Source organism: Spea bombifrons, chromosome 1 (genome assembly GCF_027358695.1).
Source record: "Spea bombifrons isolate aSpeBom1 chromosome 1, aSpeBom1.2.pri, whole genome shotgun sequence".
NCBI classification, from domain to species: domain Eukaryota; kingdom Metazoa; phylum Chordata; class Amphibia; order Anura; family Pelobatidae; genus Spea; species Spea bombifrons.
Genome location: NC_071087.1, coordinates 78,271,774 through 78,299,581, shown reverse-complemented (window position 1 = coordinate 78,299,581; position 27,808 = coordinate 78,271,774). Strand labels below are relative to the sequence as shown.

At 43.2% G+C, this 27,808-nt stretch overlaps 2 long non-coding RNA genes across 2 annotated transcripts in view; one reads left to right on the top strand and one right to left on the bottom strand.

Annotated features, from left to right (window-relative positions):
• Positions 1-27,808, top strand: part of LOC128492133 (uncharacterized) — a 137,398-nt gene that overhangs the window by 7,018 nt on the left and 102,572 nt on the right. The window lies entirely within an intron of this gene.
• LOC128492126 (uncharacterized) lies at positions 23,019-23,457 on the bottom strand. Its single transcript, XR_008354063.1, has 2 exons — positions 23,109-23,457; positions 23,019-23,067 (listed from the first exon to the last, which is right to left on the bottom strand). It is a non-coding gene; the product is annotated as an uncharacterized LOC128492126 (long non-coding RNA).

The window sequence follows — 27,808 nt, the reverse complement described above, 5'->3', positions numbered from 1 at the left end:
GTGATGGGGAATGGAGCAATGTCCCACCCTGCTCTCCAATTGCTCCGCCCCGCAGACCCATATACATAATTTGCACAGCACCAGTGCACGCAAAAAAAAACCCAATCACCCCGAGGCTTACAGTGTCACAAGGGCGGCAACCTTTTTGCACCACTGCCAACTCCCATCACCTTTGTCATCAGCCTGGCTGAAGGTGATGGGAGTTGTAGTCTATACAATTTCATCAGTCTTGTTTGGTAAAATAATAAAAAATAAAACAAGTATTAAAAAAAATGTGGCATCACCTGTGATGTCACAATATCTAATCACTGGGTGGTATCACATAATGTGGTAGCAAGCAGCCATTTTGGATACCTGATTCATTGAACCACCCATGACACCAACCACAAACCAAATCTTGTGATATTGTATGCATATTCTCTGTGGGGCTGTGTGCCCATTCAGCCAAAATAGCATTTGTGAGGTCAGCTTACATAAAACAGTAATATATGTGGAAACCTATGATAATCAAGCAGCGTTCAAAGACATATATAAAAGTGTATATATATATATATATATATATTAGGGCTGCAACTAACGATTATTTTCATAATTTATGATTTTTGGATTAATTGATTAATCGGATAAAAAAAACCAATATGCACATTTTTTCGTTTATTTAAAATAAAAACGTATAATTTATATTGAGATGTCATTAACATTGACATAATAATAAAGCTATATTTTAAAGGAACCCAAACACACTATTTCTCTAAGTTTTAATACCAAAAAAGTTTTTCTAGTAAATATTAATTCATGTAAACTATTTTTTCATATTTAATAAAAACTATAAGAAAAATGCCTCTTGTTTATATTTTCTTTTATTTGCCAACCTGCCCCCCAGTTATGCACATCTCACTCCCAGCTTGCAACTCTGGCCCATATATGCCTTATACCTCCTATATGCCACTAACATGCCATTCTGCCCCGATATGCCTTATAGCCCCCTATATGCCAGTGTGCCTCCCTGATATGCCACTGTGCCCCAATTTGCCTTATACCCCCCTATATGCCACCATGGCCCCTGATATGCCTTATACTCCCAATATACCACTGTCCCTCGATATGCCACTGTGCCCCGATATGCCTTATAGCCCCCTATATGCCACCATGCCCCCTGATATGCCTTACACCCCCAATATGCCACCATGCCCCGATATGACACTGTGCCCCGATATGCCTTATACCCCCTATATGCCACCATGCCCCCTGATATTCCTTACATCTCCGATATCCCACTGTGCCTCCTGATATGCCTCATAGCCCCTTTATGCCACTGTGCCCCTCTGATATAAAAAAAACTGACAGCACTAAAATAGGCATAAAATATATGCTTGAATAAATATAGACAAAAAAGAATAGATAATACACAATACAATATAAATATATATATAAATATATTGACAATACAAACAACAAATTATATATTACAGCAATCAAAAAATAAAAAAACACAAATTAAAGAATGCACAGACATAATTAATAGATCACAAAAAAATTCTGTCTGCCCCACCAGGGGTTAATATATCAACAAAAGACAACAGGTGGAGATTATAGGCAATTAGCAAGACACCCCCAATAAAGGAGTGGTTCTGCAGGTGGTGACCACAGACCACTTCTCAGTTCCTATGCTTCCTGGCTGATATTTTGGTCACTTTTGAATGCTGGCGGTGCTTTCACTCTAGTGGTAGCATGAGACGGAGTCTACAACCCACACAAGTGGCTCAGGTAGTGCAGCTCATCCAGGATGGCACATCAATGCCAGCTGTGGCAAGAAGGTTTGCTGTGTCTGTCAGCGTAGCGTCCAGAGCATGGAGGCGTTACCAGGAGACAGGCCAGTACATCAGGAGACGTGGAGGAGGCCGTAGGAGGGCAACAACCCAGCAGCAGGACCGCTGCCTCCGCCTTTGTGCAAGTAGGAGCAGGAGGAGCACTGCCAGAGCCCTGCAAAATGACCTCCAGCAGGCCACAAATGTGCATGTGTCCACTCAAACGGTCAGAAACAGACTGCATGAGGGTGGTATGAGGGTCCGAGGGTGCTTACAGCCCAAGACCGTGCAGGACGTTTGGCATTTGCCAGAGAACACCAGGATTGGCATATTCACCACTGGCACCCTGTGCTCTTCACAGATGAAAGCAGGTTCACACTGAGCACATGTGACATACGTGACAGAGTCTGGAGACGCCGTGGAGAACATTCTGCTTCCTGCAACATCCTCCAGCATGACCGGTTTGGCGGTGGGTCAGTAATGGTGTGGGGTGGCATTTCTTTGGGGGGCCGCACAACCCTCCATGTGCTTGCCAGCGGTAGCCTGACTGCCATTAGGTACCGAGATGAGATTCTCAGACCCCTTGTGAGACCATATGCTGGTGCGGTTGACCCTGGGTTCCTCCTAATGCAAGACAATGCTAGACCTCATGTGGCTGGAGTGTGTCAGCAGTTCCTGCAAGAGGAAGGCATTGATGCTATGGACTGGCCCGCCCGTTCCCCAGACCTGAATCCGATTGAGCACATCTGGGACATCATGTCTCGCTCCATCCACCAACGCCATGTTGCACCACAGACTGTCCAGGAGTTGGTGGATGCTTTTGTCCAGGTCTGGGAGGACATCCCTCAGGAGACCATCCGCAACCTCATCAGGAGCATGCCCAGGCGTTGTAGGGAGGTCATACGGACACGTGGAGGCCACACACACTACTGAGCCTCATTGTGACTTGTTTTAAGGACATTACATCAAAGTTGGATCAGTCTGTAGTGTGGTTTTCCATTTTGATTTTGAGTGTGACTCCATATCCAGACCTCCATGGGTTAATAAATTTGATTTCCATTGAGAATTTTTGTGTGATTTTGTTGTCAGCACATTCAACTATGTAAAGACGAAAGTATGTCATACGATTAGTTCATTCATTCAGATCTAGGATGTGTAATCTTAGTGTTCTCTTTAATTTTTTGAGCAGTGTATATACCATCCTCCAAGTAAAATGCATGTCAGGAAATATAAAGAGATGTAAATGTGACAAAGAGAAGATATCTGAAAATAAGAAAGATTAAATGGGTTAAAAAAGTAGAGAGGGTGATAAAATAGATGAGCAAAAGTATGAAAGAAAAAACAATTGTAAGCGTGCCGAAGGAATGGAGGGATTAGAGGTTAGAGTGATGGCTTAAAAATGTGGGTCATTTATGTCATTCATGGACATTATGATGCGCACACAGTATACTGTACATATTGTACTGTGGTAAAGTGTATGGGAAAGTGGGGGATGGGGTATATATCTCACCTGGTTTCCTCAGCCAGGCACGGTAGCAAACCCAGGAGCCCTCAGGTGAGGCTTCCTATACTCATTACTGCAGGGTGGAGGAGGGACTGAGGCAGGGAGCAGCTACGGCCAGCGCTGCAGCCCACCAGGTATGAAGCTTTACCAATGGACAACCTGTTACTTTGCTTTGTGCCAGACCGTAGGCTTGTAGAGAGGTATCCGGATGTTTAGTTAGAGCCGGACAGGCTTAGAGTTTGTTTTATTTGCAAGGGGCTCTGTGCAGGGCCGGCCCAAGGCAAAATGCCGCCTGGGGCGAATTTTAAAATGCCGCCCCCCCTTATCTACCCTTCCTCTCCCTCCATCCCTTCCTCCCCCCCTTGTACTTACCTTTCAGCAGTCCTGCGGCGAGTCTCCCTGTTTGGTCTTGGTGCCGGCTTGTAATGCTGAGTGCCGGAAATCATCCGGCACTCAGCATTACAAGCCGGCACCGAGACCGAACAGGGAGACTCGCCACAGAGGAGAGAGGGGCGCGGAGCGGGTACTGACCACTCGTCGCCCCTTTCTCTCTCTTTCGCTTCTTTAAAAAAAAAAAAAAAAAAAAAAAAAAAAGGGCTTGGGGCGGCGAAGTGCCGTCCCTTCAAAAGTGCCGCCTGGAGCGGTTGCCCCACAAGGCTCCATTGTCGGGCCGGCCCTGGCTCTGTGCCTACATGATCTAAATAAACACGCTTGACTTTTGAAACCTGTGTGAATACTGTCATTGCCGCCCCATGTGTGAGCTGTCCCCTACAGTACATAATCAGTTTTTGTAGGCGTTATCGTATGTTATATATAATATATTTGTAATAAATATTATCAGGAAAGACCAATGGATTTAAACATGTATAACTAAGAGGAAAGAAGACAGAGGTGGATGTGATAGAAATACTTAAATGAATAAAGACAGTGGCAAAACTACAGGGGTCGCAGCAGTCACAAGTGCGACTGGGCCCGCGCCTCTACGGGCCCGGGGTGACCTCTACGACCATGTGTTCCTGTCTCCTCTTGCCAGTTCATAATTTTTTAGAAAGGGCCCATCTGACCTGGACCGCACGTGTTAATGGCACAGACCAGTTGTTTGGGGCAAAGATAGTACAGATAAGCTGTTTGGGGGCACTGATAAGCTGGGGCAAAGATGGCACAAACAGGCTGTTTGGGGGTTAGGATGATAAGGTGCTTGGGGAAAAGGCACTTACAAGCTGTTTGGAGCAAAGGTGGTGCTCACTTGCTTGGTGAAGTTGGGGGCCCCGGGGGAAATTTTGCTCTAGGGCCCTGTGGTTTTTACTTATGCCCCTGTATAAGAAGGTTAGACAACATAAGGGAAGTTGATTTTTGGATCTGAGAAATGCCTGGTAGGGAATGTATGTATGATATAGAACATATATGAAGAACGTGAATAGACCTAAAATCACGTGCTGTGTGTAAAATAAACAAGTAATACAAATAATACTTCCCTAATAAGACTGCAGCAGCCCAAAAACGAACACTCCTCCTCAGGGTGTAGAAATTCAAACGAACCAAACAATAATGGGGCGCAGATGCATATAAGAGAAAAAAACAAACAAAACCAATAGTGTAGAGTGTAAAACCAATAGTATGTGCGAATTAAATGTTGCACTCACAAAGAAAATGGATGATTCAGACCATTCTAAGTTGAATGCAAAGTGTCTTTAATATTCTTCGTTGATTATTCAAATAATTTGATCGATTACACTTCTACTGAAGAAGCCAAGTCGGCGAAACGCGTTTAGAAGGATATTTCTTGGACTACTCTACATTTCAAAACCGGTGGACTTTTTATTGACACTCTTCAAGCACTCTGGGTGCACAAACTAAATGTGAGTGTATCTTCTACTGGCGATTTTAACCATTTTCTCGGATACTGCACTATTTTAAGTTTATCTTTTAGAATCAACGAAGAATATTAAAGACACTTTGCATTCAACTTAGAGGGGTCTGAATCATCCATTTTCTTTGTGAGTGCAACATTTAATTCGCACATACCATTGGTTTTACACTCTACACTGTTGGTTTTGTTTGTTTTTTCCCTTATATGCATCTGCGCCCCATTATTGTTTGGTTCGTTTGATATAGAACATAAGACAAAAGCAATAGCCAAAGTACTAGATAGGCCACACGGCTTTTAGTTACCATTATATTCTATGTTTCAATATGTTTAAAAGCCACCCCAATTCGATTGAGAAAGAACCCTTAACAAATACAATTTTTCTACCCTCTTTGGTTGTGACAAATGTTGTGTTATCTACATGACATGACCCATGCACTTCAAATTATCATTACGGCACTGTGTATTAACCGTTCAAAGCACCGAAAAAATGACACGGAGGCAAATCGGATTTAGAATTGGCCACGGCATTTATTTACTAAATGCCGCGACTTTATTACTCCAAATTTAACGGTATTAAAGAAATTTACACATCCTAAAATTCCGAATTTAAAACTGAACCGACCATAATTTAATCGTCCTATTGACGACCACCAGCCCCGCCAGATACCACCGGTCCTTGAAATACTCAGGACACAATGGGTCGGGGCAATAAACACCTTGAATGTAGAAAACCCGTATGGGCTAGATCAAGGTCTAAAAACCTCTGGATCACTCCGCAAGATCCCAACATCCAATGCAGGATTCCTCCGCTGTACTCCTAGACTTGGGGAGGGAGGGCAGAAATCTTCTCTTCTCTGTATATCAGTTGAAATAATAAATATGGTTATGTTCACATAAATTTATACAGTATATTTTCCAGCCAGAATAAATCCCACCCAGGTGATACTGAGTAGCTGACCGATGTTTGACCCCAAATCCTCCCCCAGTTCCTTCCTGAGTGCATGGCTGGGTGATGTAACCCTTTCTGCCTATACGTCTCCAGGGGGCTCTTTCCTGCTCTTATTTACCCAAAATGTAGCACAAGAACAAATTTGAATGAATTAAAAGGTTGAACCTGCTGCAGTAGGCAAAGAAAATGTTCTTTCTGGCACTGCATTGTCCAATTAAAATGACTCACAATTCAAGTGGTTGTGCATAGAACTATAAAAAGGCATTCTTTTTTCTTTGAAAAAATTTCTACCCTTGAAAAAAATATATTTTTTCTGTGAAGAAAGGTAAACCACTTTGGCTAAACGAAAATTGAATGTCTAAATTCAATGTTATCTAAAACATCTCTTTATTTTCTTTTTCACAGGGGTACAAACATCACAGGCAAGGCCGGGGCAGCAAACAACATACATTTAATGTGGATATGATGCTTTTTCACTTTACAGTTCTCGTCACCAAATAAATGCATACCAGTGTGATTCCTCTGTGCACAACCTATGCAATGACATGTTGGTATTCCCAGGGCCGGCCCTACAATGGAGCCGACTGGGGCACTTTGCCGCCCCAAGCACTTTTTTTTTTTAAACGGAGGAGAGAGAGGGGCGCCGAGTGGTTTTCGCTTACCCGCTCGGCGCCCCTCTCTCTCTCCTCCGCGGCGAGTCTCCGTGCTCTGCCACGGTGCCGGCTTGTAATGCTGAGCGCCGGAAGTGACGTCAATTTACGGCGCTCAGCATTGCAAGCCGGCACCGTGGCAGAGCAAGGAGACTCGCCACCGGACTGTTTAAAGGTGAGTACCGGGGGGGGGGGGGTAGTATATAATGACGTCGGCGAAGTTTAAAATGCCGCCCCCCGGCGGGGGGGGGGGCGGCATTTTAAACTTTCGCCCCAGGCGGCATTAAGTCTTGGGCCGGCCCTGGGTATTCCTATATACCCAGTATCGAGCTCCACTGAGCGCACCATTCTGAATGCCCCTGGTGTGTTCCCACAAAATCTAGCATAAACATTGATGATTTTCATTAGGAAGCATATTTTGGCTTGGGAGGCATTATGGCCACACAGCATACAAAAACATAAAAAACAATACATCCATATATACATAAATAAGAGAAACATATAGGGGAGAGACAATGAGGAGGAAAAAGAATGGTGACTGGTTCTATGTGTGTAATCTGGGTGCTTGGCAAATCCTGCGGAGTGCAATCTGGGTGCTTGGCAAATATTATGAGTGCAATCTGCGTGCTTGACAAGTCCTGTGGTGTGCAATCTAGGTGCTTGGCAAATCTTATGTGTACAATCTGAGTGCTGTGCAAGTCCTATGTATGCAATCTGGGTGCTACGGTATGTTCTGTGTATGCAACCTTGGCGCTGGGCAACTCCTATGAGTGCAATTTGGGTGCTGTGGCAAGTCCTATGTATGCAACTTGGGTGCTGGGCAATTCCTGTGGATGCAACTTGGGTGCTGGACAAGTCCTGCAGATGAACCTTTCAGGTGTATGACCTGTGATCTATACCTTCTATTTGGGTCAATGAATACTAATGTGTATTTTTCACTTGATCACACTTTGGTAGTTTTCATTTTTTGTTATTCTAACTTTGTTAACATCATAAAAAATGTATGTATTGATACATGCGGCCCAGGTCAGAAGGGCCCTTTCCAAACAATTCTGAACTGGCAAGAGGAGTCAGGAACATATTCCTAATTGTGCATTCTGATGGGCCAACATTTTATAGTTTCTTCTACGTGATGTAGCTGGTCCTTTTATATATTTAACTGGCCCTTCATAACACATAAGTATTGGACATCCTACAACTACTTTGTGTAAAAACTAGGAACGCTTGCACCAAGGGCTCACCACATATAATTAAATGTGATAATAATAATATTCCAATGTGATATTGGGGGTTATGCTGTACCTTCATCAGTATCTTGCACAGTATATATCAATGGGAGTTATGTTCTACCACCCTTAATGGCAAACTGTGAATAAATCACTGGTTTTGGGAAAAATTCCTTTACTATTATTTTTTACTCTTTGCAGTTCTGATATTATGCATTTCCTTCTTATATATTTATCTACTTTCCTCAAAATAGCCTCGCTAAATATATATTGGGGGGCACAATCTTTTGTTCTTGCCTCTGGCACTTTACCCCTCTTGCTTCTTTAAAGTCAGAGCACCAGATGTGACGGACACAATTAGTGTAATGCTGTTTGGGGGCACAAAAGATGTCACAGACGTTTGGGCCCAAAATGGTTTGGGGGCAAAAAGGCACTAATGAACTGTTTGAGGGCAAAGTTGGCACTGTGGGAAGTGAGTGACATGTTACATAGTGAAGGTGGGGGCCCAAAGCGACGAAGTGGTCACCATAGAAAATTGATGTGGTAGAGACTTATGTTTGTTAGGAGGAGGACATTTTTTTGCACCCAGGCATCAGTGACCCTAGTCTCTGCCATGCTGAATGCCCTTTGTCATATTTGAAAAAAAGAACAAGAATTGATCCCAGAGCGTAAGGAGGGGCATTGAGGCACAGAGGGAGGACTGGGCACAGGGCAGCCACTGCCAGACACGTGTCCAGGTTGTACAGGACTAAATTTCGTCCAATGCTAGAAAAAAAGAAAAGTAGATTCCCCACCATGTGGAAGGAGACTGAACTGCAGCAGCAGAGTCAGGGCACAAGGCAACCACTGCTAGATAGACACATCCAGATTGAACAGTGTTGTACAAGACTAAATGTCCCCCTACAAAAAATGAGGTTAAGGAAGGCCATTGCGGTGCAGAGGCTGGGCAGGATACAGTGCAGGCACTGGCAGACAGAAACATCCAGCCATATGGCACAAGACGGAATTTTTCCCAATAGGTCCCTTGGTGCACGACTAAATTGTTCCAAAATTGGGGCATTGCGGTGCGTGCACGCCAGCCCATTTAATTTCATGAATGCCGGCCTCCACCCGCTGCCCTCACCGGACACCAGGGAGTCAGAAGCAGTGGTAAGTCGGGGGGGGGAGTGTTATATGGGGGGGCATAAGGCATTTCTGAAGGCAGAGTGCCCCATGATATGGCTTTTAACCCCCTTTATGCCACTCTGCCACTAGAAATGCCTTTTAACCCCCTATATGCCACTCTGCCTCCAGAAATGCCTTATACCCCTCTATATACCACTCTGTCCCATGAAATGCCTTTTCTTACAAAAATATAGTGAAGAATAAGGTGATCACTGTTTGTTCCACTGAATAAAATGGAACTTTTTCATCTAAAAATTTTTGCAGTAGCAAATGTTTTGATTCCATTATGTCTAACGTATTTAATGTATCAGGGCCTTTTACCACTTTTGCTTTCTGACATTTTAATACAAATAATGTGATAAAAAAATGATTTATAGTTATTTGTACGTCAAATAGTGTGACTTGGGTATGTATAAGGGGTGCGTGTGAGTACAAGAGCTCGACCGTGAGATGGGACTGGTCTCCAAATGTTTCCAGGGCTGCTTTCCATTCCCAGTCCGGCCCTGGCAGTAACAACATAGGCATTGCAAGTACAGGCAGACAGACGCATCCAGCCATTTAGCACAGGAATTTCCCCAATATAAAAAAAAGAAATGATCCTTCAAAGTAAGGAATGAGATTCAGCCACAGAAGAAACAGAGAAGAGCAAAGAAAGAAACACCCTAGAGTAAGGAAAGAAACGAGCAGCAGCACTAGTAAAGCATTTGACCTGGGGAGCATATGCGGCCCCTTGGTGCAGGGCAATATTAAAAAACATAATAATTGATCACCTCAGCAGTGGGCTATTTAGATTTTGTGGGTCCCTGATTACACTCACACACCCCTGTGATCTTGACCCCTTCCTGTCTAGGCCGTTCTCCCTCTTTCTTACTATTATGTTTCCTCTGTAAACTCCAACCCTTTCTTATTTGGTTCCACCCCTTTGGAGCCTCCACCTCTTACTCTTTGAGCTCCACCTCTTCCTCTCTGTATATTAAGTGTGGGAGTACCTACTGTTTTTTTGTTTTCTTGTGCACCATTTCAAATGTTTTATCTATTATTTTAATTGATGATTAAAATAAAATAATGCAAAATGTAAATTCAACCATTTTCACCAAGATTAGTCACCCATGTCAACTATACAAGAAGGATCACAGACAACCAAATTGGCTGAATTAGCACGTGGTCAGTCAACAAACACCACACCAAGGCTTTAACAGTTGTACTGTACATTCACACAACATTTGCACCACAGTCGTGATCAAAAGTTTTAGAATGACACAAATGTTAGTTTTCACAAAGACTGCTGCCTCAGTTTAGATGATGGCAATTTGCATATACTCCAGAATGTTATGAAGAGTGATGAGATGAATTGCAATCAATTGCAAAGTCCCTCTTTGCCATGAAAATTAACTTAATCCCCTTCCCCCAAAAAAAGCTTAGAAGACAAGGTGAGCGCTACCATCAGTCCTGTGTCATCATGACAACAGTAAAGCATCCTGAGACCATTAATGTGTGGGGTTGCTTTTCAGCCAAGGGGCACACAGCTACGATTAAAGAATGTTACCAACACATCCTTCAAGAGCAACTTTTCCAGCATGATGGAGCACCTTGCCATAAGGCAAAAGTGATAACTAAGTGGCTCAGGGAACAAAACATTGAAATGTTGGGTCCATGGCCAGAAAACTCCCCAGACATTAATCCCATTGAAAACTTGTGGTCAATCCTCAAGAGACGGGTGGACAAACAAAAACTCACAAATTCTGACAAACTCCAAGCATTGATTATGCAAGAATGGACTGCCATCAGTCAGCATGTGTCCCAGAAGTTAATTGACAGCATGCCAGGGCAGATTGCAGAGGTCTTTCAAAAGAGGGGTCAACACTGCAAATATTGACCCTTTCTATAAACTTAATATAATTGTCAATAAAAGCCTTTGACACTTATAAGATGCTTCTAATTATGCTTCAGTATACCATAGTTACATTTGACAAAATATCTAAGCATACTGAAGCAGCAAACTTTGTGAATACTTGGGTCATTCTCAAAACTTTTGGCCACCACTGTACAGCCAAACCAGCGCCAGTGTACATAAAGTCATAAATACATAAAGTCTTTTTATACTAAGTGGCTTGCTCAGCATGATGGGAACTGTAGTCCACAGGAGCCGGAGTGTCAAAGTTAGCCATTAGGGTTGCCAATTTTTCTTTAAAAAAAAATCTGCCATAGTAATGGGTTATGATCAGTCCACAGGGGTGGAGCCAAAAAGGGACAGAGTCACTCGACATTAAGTTCCCCCTCAAGATTGAGCCGCAGCCCCCCGTTACAGGTGACAGGTGTCTGAAGCCCAAATCTTGCCCGTTTAGTCAGTGTATGTCAACATCCATAGTTTACACTCAATCTACGTTGTTCATAGCGCTGTGCATATGTGGCAGTAATCTGTTAATGAAACCCTGTCACTTGCCAGTGCCATCTTTGTCCACAAACAGCTTATCAGTGCTATATTTACACCGTAACAGTGTCATACTTGTCCACAAGCAGCTTGCCCACGACCAGCATATCAGTGCCATCTTTGCGCCCAAACAGCTTTGCAGTGATAATTTTGTGCCCAAATAGCTTGCCTCTTCCATGTCTCTTCCAGAGCAACAATGCCATAAATAAAATTATTGAGAGGGTAGGCTCAATTCTGCTTTGAGCAAGTGGGGGCATCTTAGCAGGAGGGTGGGGCCAGCTTTTTATGTTGCCCCTGTAAAGTGCTTCCCTAGGTCTGGGCCAAGATCCAGCAATGCACCTCAGAGTAAGGTAGTGGTGTTAGTGGTGCCGGTGCATATTGGTGAACCAGTAGCATAGCTAAGCTATAAATGCGGGTTTTAAATGCTTGGACTTACTGTGCACCTCATTGAATCACTTTAAGGGAAGGGGTTTCTATGGTTTTAATGTAGAATTGTACATGCAGTCATACTGTAGAACGTATAGTCAAGCCGCTGAATTGCTTTGCTTTTGTTAAAGGAATTAAGGTTTAGTCAAGTCATTGAATCAAACCATTTGTTTTCTGAAAATTGCTTTTCACTAAGAAAACTATATATGGGCTTTTTGTAGCCAGCTATCCAAACTATGATCGTTAGAGGTGCATGTAACATTCATGTTTTTTTCCAAGGTAGATTTCCCAATCAAAGCACTAATGTTCAGAATTCATACATACTTGTAGATTTTTGTGTTATAGATATAGTGTTAGATTTTTGTGTTATAGATATAGTGTTTTTAGTCAATAGTTTAACCCTGGATGTGTTATCTTGTGCTATAGGCACTATTTCATGGCCTGATCATGTCCCAATTTTAATCATCAAAGACAAAGTAGAAATTAAAGTATAAGAAATTACGACCCTCTTACAGGGTTATTCTTTTTGAGAATGTGTAACGAATAAAACACAAAGTGTATCGAAAAGCATATATTGAAATTGAATTAGGTCACTGCTACAGATTATAAAACATAGATAGAAATAGATAGTAGTCCTTGAGTAGACTGGCAGACCAGGCAAATCTAATAGTTAGTAGAAAACTTTGGGTTAAGGCACTAAATAAATTATTTCCAAAAATCAGGGTGGAACTCCAAAACTGGTCAACAGATAAGCCGAGACCATACAAGGAACAGGTAAGCAGTCAACCTGGGATCATACACTGAACAGGTAAGCAGACAAGCCAAGGTCATACATAGAGCTGGATGTAAGATACCAAATCGTCAGAAAAAAGGAGGTCAAAAACAAGCCAAGAATCAAAGCACAGCAAACTTCACAAAACAGGCACCAAATCACAATGAACATTGTTTATGACATTTGTTTTAATATAAAATAACTAAGCAGGGAAGGGAAGGAGGTGTGGCTATATATAGGCATCAGGATAGGTATTTCACACCTGGCGAAGATCTTTTTATCTGTTACTGCATTACTGTGGTGTCTCCATGGCAACTTTAATGCCCTGTATGGTGGTAGGAGCCAGGTCACACACCCCCTGCAGCAACCTGAGTTTGGCAGCATAGGGGAATGCTGTCTTGCATACTGTGGGTGTTACCTCCTCCGTAGCTCCGTCTCTTCCACGGGCAGGGGAGCTGAGACGCAACCCGTGCGTTCAGCCCCCTGCTCGTTCCGTCTGCGGGAGCCACCATCAGGTCCGTTCTGCTGCTAGATGCGCATCCCCGCGAAGATCGAGAGATCTTGACGGGGCGCGCGTCTCAACGCCATGAGAGTATGCGCGAACGGCTAAGTCATGAATATTCATGTCGCTTCTTAAATCGACATTTATCTTTTTTCCTCCTCCTCCTAATTAGGTGGGTAGGAGGATCCAGTTGTGCGGAGGGATATTGAAACCTCCAGTTGGCACTACACCTTTGCCCGTGATAGTGCCTTATTGCCTACACTAGTGTTTTGACCTGCTTGTATCTATTGGTTCTTTGATTTCGGCTTGTTCTTAACCTACGTTGTTTGTCACCTGCCCTGACCTTTGCTTGTGACCCCAACTACTCTTTTGCCTGACCCCTGGAATTTATTTTTTTTTGTTCCTCTACTATCTGAACCCTTCTACGTTGCGAATTCTGCTGTTCTCTGCTAACGTCTCCATTGCACTGGTTGCTGAGCTCTCCATCTCCTCTAGTGGGTGCCTTTTCCAATTTCTGCAGTGAGGATCCACAGCCGGTACCGCCGCAGTGACAGTGGTTGTGCTCCCATGATGAACAACACTCCCAGGAGACGGGTAAGAGTGAGGTTGCACCCACCGTCTTGGATGGTGGCAAGCTCAGGCTTTTCAGTCTTAGGAGCCCTTCAGAAGTCTCCTAGCCATTGACGGAGGTAAGGCAGCTAAGGACATGACACACATAGACAGTAACAAACACAGACTCACACAGTCACTACACTAAAATACCCAGACACGCAACTCACTTACCATTGTGAAGCCTCAGACTGTCCTCAACGCAGCCCCCAGTAAGAACCGCCCAGAGACTGCCGCAAGGTCATGCAATGTGAGGTGAGCCCCCTCAATTTCCCCTCCTCCTTGAAATTAGAGGAATTAAGAGGCAAGTCTGTATTTACTCGGGAATTACCCCTGTATGTCTACATTCATGATAACACACACTTATACATTAATTCTCATTCTAACATACATATATACATACTCCTCTTACCCTCTTGCGCACTTACTCCATCTCACACCCCTCTAACCTCATTGGCAGCTTTCTCTTTCACAAAGGACGAGCAGCCTCGCTTTCGCTGTGGGCCAGCCTGCCCCTGATCTAAATGACAAAAAGATCCCTTTGTAAACATTGGTAGCCCTATGAAAACTCATGATGTCAACATTCAAATCACAAAGCCTTCTTTTGTTTTTAACATGTAACTGTGTCGTCTAACTTTTTAACATAGAAGGCAGCATACTATTCATTGATATAGGTTGGGTGGGCAGAACCTATTAAGTAATTGTAAATAAGGAAACTATGTAACATATAATATAGAAACCCTGTGTTGGATTCAAGGTGATATAATGTTTGTAATCATATTTTCTAGCAGAATTGGGAACAAAAAATTTACCCTTAAGCATATGATTAGAATTTCACAGATATTTTATTGATTTTGTTTACTTACTAATTACTTTTTATACAGTTTCAACCACTGCTGGTGTATTGCGCTTGTTAATTCTAAAAAGAAATATTAAAATGCAAAGACATAACTACATCTATGGATTGCATTGAGGTGTTCAAACACTAAGGACTATTACAGAGGTACATGGTGTGAGTAGAAGGTTAGACAAATATACGGCCTTCATGAGAATAAATAATAAAATATTAAAGAAAATAGATTCCAGAAGATTAGTCATAGGACAACAAAAGAATGTCAATGGAAGAGGATGAATTGGTTTATACATATTTAATGGCAATACTGTACTTTTTAATTGTTCACTAGAAGAAGGACATGCACAGAGTTTAATGACAAGCTCATGATTACGCCTAACCCCACTGTTCATAAAATAAGGGGTGTGACGGAAACAACCCCAACTAGGTACACCTGCCAGACGTTGCTTCCTTCTGCCCATAGGCACCAGGAATACAAGACTTGGATCATCAGGTGGAAATAGTGTCGAAGGCAGTAGGAAATACAGCCTCTCAGGAATCCTCAGTGGCATTGTAACATAGCGATACAGTGCTTTACTGTCCTGACAAGGACAGCACCGAGGCTTATCCCAATAACAAGACAGAACTCGTATTGAGGTAAAACACGAACTGCTTTATTTGAACCAACTATATATACAAGTAAGAAAGGCATATAATTATGACAGACATATAATTGGTTTAAATCAGAGAATGGCTAGGACACAGAGCTAACATGAGCTCACGGGATTAACAGCTACCTGTTGTGTTTGATATAAAGCAGTGACACCTAGTCATACCTACAAGGGGCACCAAGAGAAGGGCTAACTCACACAATGACAAGGAAACACTTCACACCTATACAATCAACAATGCACACAATGCAAAGACAATCTTCTTCCTACAACAGGATGTCCAGCTGACATTTACAGTTTTGAGACTCTGAGTGGGAAATCTGGTAAAACATGTACCTGGGGAACATAATAAAAACACCCTGAGGGGCAGATATGCCATAAATGCCACCCATATTTTGGCGTATAGTGATGTGGGTGTTTAAGTGGCATTAACTTTCCGTTTTAATTTTTTTTATTACATAGTTAGTGTGCAAGCTTTTCTAGCCATGTGCTACATACATGGTTGCAATTAAAACAGTAATGTCCCAGGTTCACATATCGCCAACTGACTCATTAGATTGACTCTCTGCAATGCATGGTTCCACTTCTGACCGATATGACAGTGTTTAAGAAGGGTTGCTTTCAACTTGTTCCTCTGACTGGGCTGCACTCACTGATTTATAAGGTCCTTGCAGGTGCACTTCATTGGTTGATGGCAGAGGAGTTGCTAGTACAGACATTTAAAATCCGGGCGCCAAAGCTGCTGCCTAGTGCATACCACGTTAACCCCGTATTAACCCCTTCTACAGAAAACGAAGGGAAAAAAATGAACACGAAGAATGTACATGATTTTTTCCCCCACTAAGACGAACACGAAGAGTTGGCTGGCGCCCAAGTCTAATAAATACCTTAAATTAGCAAGCTAGTTCAGATTTCGAAATAACATAACTTGAGACAAATGTTCTTACAATTAAATGTGATTTACTATGTCAAAAGAATTAATTTAGCTTCAGTAAGTTTAATAACAAGGGGAAGTCCTTGTCAGCATTAGCCATTATGCAGTCAGGCATTCCAGGAGAGTTTTAAATTAATAACAGTGCAACAGATCTTTTCACAGTGTAATGTATTGTAGCATAAGTCTCAAGAAGGATCCTAGGTTTAAGGAGGTACAGGGGCAGACTTACTGGGCCTATGCGTGGCCGATGTGGCCACCAGGGCCATCTTTAAAGCAGGGCACTCTAGGGGGCACGGGTGAACCCCTGCGATCACTTCCGCAGGAGCTCGCTACTTGCCTGTGCGTTGCTCGCACTTGTGCGAGCAATGTCTCTTGTACCACCAAGAGAATGCAGGAACCCAGCAAAGTCAGGTCACATACGTCACATGACCCTGCTGTGCGTCTGTTTCGCCTGGGCGGTAAAACAGAAGTTGTTCACAACAGAGTGCGAGCAGCACAGAAGGAAGCTGCGGACCCCTGTGGAGGTCTGCGAGTGGCACAGAGACATCTGCAGTTTAAGTAAGGGGGTGGGGGAGGCTGTATGAAGGAATATGTGAGATTGAGTGAATGAATGAGTAAATTAATCACTCTAAATGAGGGAATGAATGAGTATCTGTGGAGGAGTGAATGAATATTTGTGAATGAGTATATGTAAATGAGTATCTGAGGGAATTAATAAGTATATGTGAATGAATAATATGTGTGAATGAGTGGCTGGGGCGATACACAAGGGGGCGATACACAAGGGGGCAAAACACAACATAAGCAGTGTGAAAAATAAAAAAAAATATTGTTAGGTTAGCCTGTCCGGATGCGGGTGCCAGTGTGGCAGAGCATGTCCTGGTGTAAATTATAAAAATAATCTGTTTTTAACTGTAGGTTATAACAGAATGGCACAATCATAAAACAAAACAAAACAAAAAAAATGAAATGGTTCTGTATAGTAATAGTTGCCTATGAGGTCACAAATTCTTGCTGGTGGTATAGCTGCCCATTCGTCATGGCAAAATGCCTCCAGATCATGCAAAGTCTTTGGTTGTCTTGCATGAACCGCACGTTTGAGATCTCCCAAGAGTGACTCGATGATTTAAGGCCAGGATACTGTGATGGCCACTCCAGAACCTTTTTCTGCTGTAACCACTGGAGGGTCAACTTGACCTTGTGCTTAGGGTAGTTGTCATGGTGAAAAGTCCAAGCCTTCCAGGGTTTTCTGATAATATGTTGCATTCATCTTGTCATCAATGTTCACAAGATTCCCTGTGGCGTTAGAGCTTACACACCCCAAAAACATCAGTGACTCCTCTGCAAACATAGCGCTTATGATTGTGACCATAAAGCTATATTTTGGTCGCATCACTCCAAATTACAGTGTGCCTGAAACCGTGGGGTGTGTCACGGTGTTGTCAGGCATATTGTAACCTGGCATCTTTTTGGCAACCTGACCTTGCAGCTCATTTTTGTTTAAAGTATTGTCATATTGTGCTCCTAGAAACAACCGCACTTTTTTTCCCAGAACAGCCTGTGTTTCTCCTGAGGTTACCTGTGTTTTTTTCTTTGTCTGCTGAACAATTCTTCTGGCAGTTGTGGCTGAAATCTTTCTTGGTCTACCTGACCTTGACTTGAGATTCCTAAAATTTTACACTTCTTAATAAGTGATTGAACTGTACTGACTTGCATTTCCAAGGCTTTGGATATCCTTTTCGGCTCCCCATGGCTCAATATCTAGCCTGCTCAGTGGATCAACATGAGAGCTAACAAACCGAATGACTATTTATACTCAGACAGTAATTGTAATTTAAAAAGCCCCAGGGGTGGGGAATTAACCTTTATTGCCATTTTAACCTGTGTGTGTGTGACATTTTGTGCCTGTAATAAGGCCAAACATTCAAGGGTATGTAAACTTTGGATCAGGACCATTTGTCCATTTGGGTGATATCTGTTATAAGTATGATTTAAAAAGGAGCCAAACAACTATGCTATAATAAATTGCTTCATATGATCACTAGCCTTACATAAATGGCACAATCAGTTATATTCTTAAAATCAATGCCAACATTTCACAATTTCTGCCATGGTATGTGAACTTTTGAGCACAACTGTATGTATGTATGTGAGCATGTATGTGTAACTGTGTGTGTGTGTGAGCGTGGATGTGTAATTGTGTGTGCATGGCCCATGTCAAAAGGGCTCAGATCCTTACACCTGCCCATTATTTGCGCTCCTAAACTTCTTCAACTTTAAGGCTGAAATGTTCACTTGCTGCCTAACATATCCCATCCACTGACAGCAGCCATAATAAGATTATCAGTATTATTCACTTCACCTGCCAGTAGTCATAATGTTATGGCTTAACAGTGTATACACACATACACATATATACACAATCATACACACATCGTGTATGGCATTCTCCCTTCTGTATGTTCCTTGATGCCTGTAGCTCCCTCACTGAGCGGCGACCAGATTAGGTTCCACGACGTGCGTCATTAATCCTCCCTCACTGCCAGTGCACCCCAAGAAGTGATGTCATTTCCAGTCACTCAGTGTCAGTGAGGGAGAATGATTGCCACACATTGCAGGACCTGATCAGATAGCTTCTTTGTGTTACAAATGAGAAGTATTGACCTGTCAGATCTGTCCATGTATTACGCTGTAATTTCCCCCCTGAATGGTGGATGCAGATTTTAACCGATTGGTGCGAATGGTGTATGTTAGAAAATCGTCTGTAGACCAGAAGCAGAAATAAGTTTAAAGAATAGAAAAAAGTGTGGTTAAGATAGCACTGACACCTTGAGTGACTACACGTCAGGGAGACAAGCTTTAGGCTAACGTCTACAAACGTACCAATACCGGATCACCCTAGGAGCATAAACAGCTCAGAGAATACTTTCAAAAAGTAGATAAATAGAAATTGGACCTGACAAAAATCTTTTAACCACATTTTTTGAGAAGTTTAACAAGTTTCCATTAATTTATATGTTATACATATACCTCTGAAGAAGCCATCAGGCAAAGTGGTGGGTTGTGCAAGTTATCTTCCACCAGTGTATTCAAACCTGAATTGAAAAAACTTGGTGACTATCAAGTTTTAACCGTAACTCTATTTTTTAACAATTTTACTATTCATGTTTAAGGAATAAATTGTGACCTTGAACGTATACATTGTATAGAAATCATACTTGGTTTCGGTACTACTACAAAGTCGATATGGAATGAAGTTCGATCACTTTATCTATGAAACAACAACAGTGACTGGAAAGAAAAAAAAACTTTGAATAAAAAATTGTCTATATATACAATAATGCAAAGCACTGTGTACATATTTGGGTATATATTGTGACAAACCCTGTAGCATGAGGGCCACACATGTCACTTTTTAGGGGTCCTAAGCACAGTCCTCTAGGGCAATCAGAGTCAGGAACAGCAGCTTTGAACAAAATAGCGCTTTATTTTTAATCGCTCAAACCCCAAAACCAAATCATAAAACGAAAACCTAGCTCCCAATTGGAGCCCTCTCTAACTTAACTATGCTGGTCTAAACTGACCAGCCTAATCACCCACTAACTCAACCTCCCAGCCAGACCCAGCTACGCCAGGCTCTGGAAAACCTCCCCCAGACAGCACACAAAATGTCCAGGCAGGTATTGCCTCACTTGGCTCAGGGATGGTCTTCTTCAGGGCCTCTCCTTGCCCTGGGAGCACAGGGAACTTCCTCTTCCCCCAACAGTCTCTCTGAGTATCAGGCTCCAGGGGTTTTTAATGTCCAGCACCTGTGCCTGATGCTGGCCCCATAGGAATCCCGGACTGGATCCTGTGGACTTCTTGCCTCCTGTAAAACCCAGCATGGAATTTCCACAAAATGGGGAAATGGAGCATTGGCCCACCCTGCTCTCCAATTGCTCCACCCCAGGGACCCATATGTATAATCTGCATAGCAGCTGTACTCAGATGCCATGCTAATCATCTCCCTGGGGTTCACACTGTCACATATCCTCCCCACCAGCTCAGAACCATGGGGCTGAGCGACCATGGGACTAAGCAGCTCTGCTGATGACGTCCCTCTTAGGTGGGCATCAGGAGGCTTTCCTTTCCACACACCATAAACGTGTCCCAGGATTGGAGACCTTCTCCTTGTATCCGTCTGCCCTTCTGGGTTTCTGCAACCATCAGTGAATGGGAAACACACTGCATAGCCACGTCTCTTCTCTGTACAAATGAACACCATTGTAGCTTGCTCATCCAAAAGTTTTACCCTGTGTGGTCTCCACGATACAGCCAAGTGCACACCATCTTCAAGCTGTTTCCCTGTAGCTTGTTCACCATCAGTCCATTTAATACCAAGCCCATGTTTATGGCCATTTACCCTAGATGCATGTAAACGGTGTACCTTACTGTCGCCTGTAGAAGGTTCCATCTGTGAAGTAGAGTTTCTACTGGAACTGGGACCACCTGCTCCCTGGAGCAGCTTACTGCCATGTTGCTCTACTAGTTGGCCCGTACTTCCAGCACCATGAATAGTCCCTCCGTCACTTAGGCCATAACGGTTATTTTCCATGCCATTCTTCATCACAGTCTTTTCCTCCAGACAGCTTCTTTTGTACGGTATCTGCTCACTTGCTGCTTGTACAATTTGTAACATTTTAGATACTGGGTCCATTTCCTCTTGGACCTTAATCTGTTTCTGTAGAGCTAGCTTGGCCTCCCTTTCTTCAGCTAGCTGTATACCCAGTTCATCTATCCGGAGTTGTAGTAGTCCATGTTTTTCTACTGCAGTAACCCTTTGTTCCTCAAGGGTTATTTTCACCTCACTCAGCTCTAAGGTTGATACCTCCAGTCGATGCCTGAGGGATATATTCTCTTTCTGCAGTTCAAGTCCAACTTGTTGCAGCTTTTCATTCGAAGTCTTGGCGTTCTCCAGACTCTCTGCCATTTTGTCTCTCTCAGCCTGGATATCAGCAACCTGCCTCAATAAAGTTTGCTTGTCCCGCTCTGTGTTAGTCAGTATTGCTTCCAGCTTACATTGGACCGTATCCCTTTCCCTTAAAGCTTGATCTCTGGAGCGGATAGCCAATGCTAACTCCTCCTCTTTTAGAAGCATAACTGCCTCCATTTGCTTTAGCTGGGCTTCTGTGGCTTGTAGCTGTTCCTTGCAAGATTCCAGTTGTCTTTTAGTGCTACGTTGGCCTTATGAAGTTCAGTGTTCTCTTTACTGGCTGTAGATAAGACCTGGATTTCATCTTGTAGTGGTTTTACGGTCTCCTGCAGCTTTACTTTTTCTAGACGCTCAACTGCAAGTGTTAAATTCACACTGCTATTCTGAGACAGGAGCTCGAATACACGCTCTGCATCCTCTTTACCTTTCTGGGACACCTCCGCGAGACGTTTTTCAACCACCAGCAACTGTTCCTGCAACTGTTGCATCTCTTGCAGTTTTGTTGACAGGTCAACACAATGCTTTTCTCTAGAAGCAGCCATTTCATTTTGCAAAGTGAGGTTCTCTCCCTCAAGCTGGCCAATAGTTCGGTGCAATTCCTCCTGTGATTGTGCTGCTTGGTTTTTAACCTTTATTAATTCATGTTCTTTTAGCAAACACTCATCAGTCAGCTTTTTGTTCTTGCAGATCTGTTTCCCAACATACTCTGACTGCTCAAGCACATACTGATTCAGCTCATCTCTGGGCATAGCTTCCACTTTCCTGAGCTTGGTAGTCCATGCCACATTGTTACCTTCACCACGACTCTGTTTGTCATAGGAAGCATTTAACGCTGTCAGTCTCTTAATTTCACAGTCCCTCTGTTTGATAGCATCATCAAACCTTTGTTTGTTGAAGACAAACTCTTTCTGTAATTTGTGTTTCTCCTCCTGAAGCTGAAGAAAAACCGGTGAAAGACTTTCTCTAGCTACTGTAAAGTCTATTTTGTCCCCATGTGCACATTTGGAAGACATAGGTAGCATTCCCACTTTATTTCCTGCAGCATTTAGTTGATCTGTTACTTCTTTCAGCTGCAAGTTCAAATCAGAGACTTTACCCTGGTGCAGCCACTTTAAGGATTCAATTTCCTCCTTTAACTCTTGAGCCTCAACACAGGACCCTGCACAGTTTATATATGCCTTTTGTGCCAGTTTCAGTGGTTCCACATATCCACTGCAGGTTGGCTGGCGAGTGAAACATGGAAAGGACATTTTATTTCCGCTTTGCTGTCCTTTTCCCATCTTGCATTAGACCAACAGTCAGTGCAATACACAAATCCCAGAGATTGTACTCCAGGTCTTTAATCGCTCCCTCTGCAGTATGTAATTACCAGCAGGCCATAGCGACAAAATGCTTTTCGTTTGCAGGTTTCACAGATATGCAATACTTTTATCCAGCAAAAAGAAACCAAGTCCGGATCATCAATAAGTCGTCACAAACACATCAAGGCCATCCTCCATAAGCATATGTATTTCAGCCAGCAATATACAAGGGCACATACCATGCAACAGTCTTTGCAGAGTTTCCACTCAATCCTCTGGTTTAAACTGTACTCCCTTCTGGCACATCCACTGCAGCTTGGTAGCTTCAGGCCGCACAACACTTGGGGTTCCTGGATCCAGTGTAGCACTCGTCACCAGCATCCACTCAGTTGTTCACTTGGTTCCTGCTTTCTGCCCACAGACCATAGCAGTGCTTTGCCCGCATTCTCCCCCATATGTGACAAACCCTGTAGCATGAGGGCCACACATGTCACTTTTTAGGGGTCCTAAGCACAGTCCTCTAGGGCAATCAGAGTCAGGAACAGCAGCTTTGAACAAAATAGCGCTTTATTTTTAATCGCTCAAACCCCAAAACCAAATCATAAAACGAAAACCTAGCTCCCAATTGGAGCCCTCTCTAACTTAACTATGCTGGTCTAAACTGACCAGCCTAATCACCCACTAACTCAACCTCCCAGCCAGACCCAGCTACGCCAGGCTCTGGAAAACCTCCCCCAGACAGCACACAAAATGTCCAGGCAGGTATTGCCTCACTTGGCTCAGGGATGGTCTTCTTCAGGGCCTCTCCTTGCCCTGGGAGCACAGGGAACTTCCTCTTCCCCCAACAGTCTCTCTGAGTATCAGGCTCCAGGGGTTTTTAATGTCCAGCACCTGTGCCTGATGCTGGCCCCATAGGAATCCCGGACTGGATCCTGTGGACTTCTTGCCTCCTGTAAAACCCATCATGGAATTTCCACAAAATGGGGAAATGGAGCATTGGCCCACCCTGCTCTCCAATTGCTCCACCCCAGGGACCCATATGTATAATCTGCATAGCAGCTGTACTCAGATGCCATGCTAATCATCTCCCTGGGGTTCACACTGTCACATATATATATATATATATATATATATATATATATATATATATATATATATATAGATATATATATATATATATAGATATATATATATATTATTATTATTTCTCCCACTGAAATGAATGGGCAACTTAGTTTTTGGACTGTGCAAGGCCACTGTGGCAGACTTGAGGCATCCTTGTAGTGTTCCATATGTGAATGCACTGCATGGCACTTCCTCTTCACTACTTCTATCTGTTATTCAAACCAATTTCCAGTGTTGAAAAGTGTGTTGCCTCTGTGTTTCAATAACCTGTGGATTTGCTGCTATGGAAACAGTGTTAAGATTACTTAACTGTCATAGTGTAAAGGTTTGAGATGGATTCATTTATATGTTTACAGAATATTAGACATATTTGAGTGCCTGAGCATTCCTTGTTTGGGTATCCGATATAGGATGCATGGCAAAACAGCAATTTACTGCAACAGATCAGGCAGAGGCACTACACATCCCACTATAAGTAGAATACCTTTTGGTTAAGACATCTTAAGAGATGCATTAAGGCTACTGTAAACATATCAAATCTACTGAGCTATGTGCCCAAATCTCATATGTTTTTTTTTTGTGCTTTTCATTTACAGAAAAAACCCAGAAAAATAACAAAGTCTCATATTTTGATGGCATCTGCTATGTTAGCTACATACAGGAGGTCTTCACATATTATTTTTTACTTTGCAGTGTTACAACACAACTTTATATACAGTGTAATTGTTTTTTTTTTTTGCTTATTTATATACCGGAGGGTAAAAATAATAATTTTAAATGAAATTCTTGCTCTGTTACATGTCAACTATCGGTATTTGTACGGATCTCAGTAACCAGCCCAATATTAAGGCAGCACAGGTGAGTTTGCTCCCTATCACTGTGCGCAGAAAGGAAGAAGAGAAAGGAAAGAGATGAGGAGATAGTGGGGTAGAGGACAATGAGGAAAAAAGTATCTGATGGGGAGAAAGCAGGGTGTATCTGATGGACATGAAGCAAGATGTATCTGATTGGGAGAAAGGAGAGGGTATCTGATGTGGAAAAAGGAGGTGGTATCTGATGGGAAGAAAGGGGGATACATGATAAGGAAAAAAGGAGTGCTTTACGCCTACATGCAAGCCAGTATGTGTGTGCATATACATTTGGTGAGGCAATGTTTATGTGTGTGTAGCGCAGGTGTGTATAAAAGCAGTGTGTAAGAGTATGTGTATATGTGTGTGGAGGGGCAGTGTATATGTGTGTATATGAGGAGTGTCTATATCTTATACTGTATATGTCTGAGTAGGCATGTGCACACATTTAACCCAGGGGGAGTATTATTATGGTTTTAAAAATGATAATGTCCTTAGTCGAGTCTAGCAGCTGTGAAAATGTCCTCCATTGAATATCTACAGGCATATTCCTGATAAAAAGGAGTGCGTGTGTGTCACTGTATGCGGCATTTTGGTATAAGAGAATATTGCCGGGGTGCCACTTGGTCTAGGTATTAGAAATGCCCAAGGCCCGGCGTTAAATCTAGGGATAGGTAGGGCAATTGAATAATGTGTGTTTCAATGTGTCTAAGTATGATAGTGTATGTTTGTGGGTATGTTAGTGTGTTTCCAGGTGTGTGTTTGTAGGCTTACAGTATGTCTAGGTATATTAGTGTGTGGATATGTTCCTGTGTGCAGGGCCGGCCTTTGGGGTGTGCGACCTGTGCGACCGCACAGGGCGCCACACTCCAGGGGGCGCCGCCGCGGGGTCCTACGCCACGGCAGCGTACCGCTGCAGCCAGCAGCGTACCGGGCGGGGGGGTGGTGGGCGGTACGCACCGGGTGCCGCTCATCAGGGGGGCACCCGGCACCCCTCCAGTAATGTCCGCCGGTGGAGGAGCAGGCTCGCAAGGGAGCGGTATCGGAGGTCTTTAACAGACCTCCGGCTCCCTTGAGTGATTTTAAGCCGGTTCAAGGATCTCCCTTGAACCCGGCTTAAAATCACTCAAGGGAGCCGGAGGTCTGTTAAAGACCTCCGATATCGCTCCCTTGTGATCCGCGCGGCAACAGCTGCTGTGCGCCGGGGTTTGTTGTTAGATCCCGGAACACAACACTGAAGCCGCGCCCACCGCTCTCCGTGCCCTCTGACCCGGAAGAAGACAAAAGAACTGAAGAAGAGGAGCGAAGAGAAGGAAAAGGAGCTGTAAGGAGAAAAGAGGAAAGGTAGGAAAGCATTCAGTGAGAGTGAGAGTGGATTTGTGTATGTGTGGATTGGTGTATGTGTGGATTGGTATGTGTGTGGATTGGTATATGTGTGGATTGGTGTATGTGTGGATTAGTGTATGCGTGTGGATTGGTATGCGTGTGGATTGGTATGCGTGTGGATTGGTATATGTGGGGATTAGTATATGTGTGGATTGGTAAGTGTGTGAGAGTGATGGGTGTTATGCTGTACCATTTCCAATGTCTTTTTCATGATCTAAATATGCTCTAAAAGTACATCATAACTCCCATCATTCTATACTGTTCCATACAGTGGCAGAGCTGGGAGGCAGAGGCCTTGCACCCCCACCGCAGGACTCCTGAAAGGTAAGTGACCTTCAAAGAGGGAAAGGGTAGATAGTTAGGAGGGGGTAGATAGGGAGAAGGGAGTGAGACAGGGGAAAGGGGGTAGATAGGGAGAAGGGAGTGAGAAGGGGTAGATAGGGCAATCATACTCCTATCATGCCAAGTCTGCAAGTACATCCTGGAATCTGGGTATGCCTGGGCATGATAGGAATGTGATTGCTGTTAATTAATTATATATATATTATTGTTATTTAATTGTTTTGTCCTATTTTGGTGTGTTACTTACTTTAAATAAAAGTTTTAGATTTTTTATGGTGTGGGGGGGTCATATTCAGTTTTGGCCAGGTAAATGCTGCACTTTCGGTTTCAGTCCAGAATTCGTTTCGGTGCATCCCTACTACTAAGCCAGACAATGAAGTGGTAGGCCTACACCACATCAATGTTTGGCGCAGAATATAGTGATTGGGGTTTTGTTACAAGTTTTTATTCCTTTCTTGTTTTGGGATGGGGGGGCGCCAGAGGAGTAGTGCGCACAGGGCGCCAGAACACCTAAGGCCGGCTCTGCCTGTGTGCATGGGTGTGTGTGACCATATGTTTGACGTGGCAGGAGTCTTGGATGGTTCCCTCAATTTATCATAGTAGTCTATGTGGCCGTGTCAAGTGGGGTCCATCTGTGTTCGGAGGCTTTCTTTTTCTTTGTGAGTTTCTGTGGGAATCTCCAACTTTGTGGTATATACTCTAGCATATACAGTGCACAAAACAAAGACATGGTTGCAAAAATCCCCACAGAAATGCTCCAAAATCTTGTGGAAATCCTCTCCAGAAGAGTGGAAGCTGTTATAGCTACAAATGGGAGGATTAACTACATATTTATGTCTATCTATTTGGAATGCAATGTCATCAAAGTCCCTATTGGTGTAATGGCCAGGTGCCCCAGTACTCCAGTGTCCATATAGTGTACCTTCTCATAAGAGTAATAACCCTCTGTTAACACTCATCGCTCATTTATGATGTTATTGATCGTTATTTACCCAACATTATTGCATTTTTTTCTCTTAAGTATTCAAACATGGTTACATATCTAAGGGATGAATTACCATGAAAAACTATTTAAAGATTGCATACAATCTTCATAGATACAAATTAATAGATTTGGGCGCCGGCCAACTCTTCTTCGTCGTCTTCGTGGGGTAAAAAATCTTTGTATTCCGCGAATATTCGCCAGTTCCTGTCTTCTGTTCTGGCAAATATTTGTGTTCGGTATTCGTGTTCGTTTTTTCTTTGTTTTTTCCAGTTTTTTTATAAGGGGTTAATACAAGGTTAACACGGTACGGACTACGCAGCAGCTTTGGCTCCAGGAGTCTATATGTCCGTACGAGCAACTCTATTGGTCGCTTGCTGAGGCCTCCTCTGCCATCAATCAATGAAGTACACTTGTAGTAAGTAGACTCGGGCGCCGGCGAAGACTTCATGTTCGTCTTCGGGGGAAAAAAAAACTTCGTATTCTACGAATATTCGCCCATTC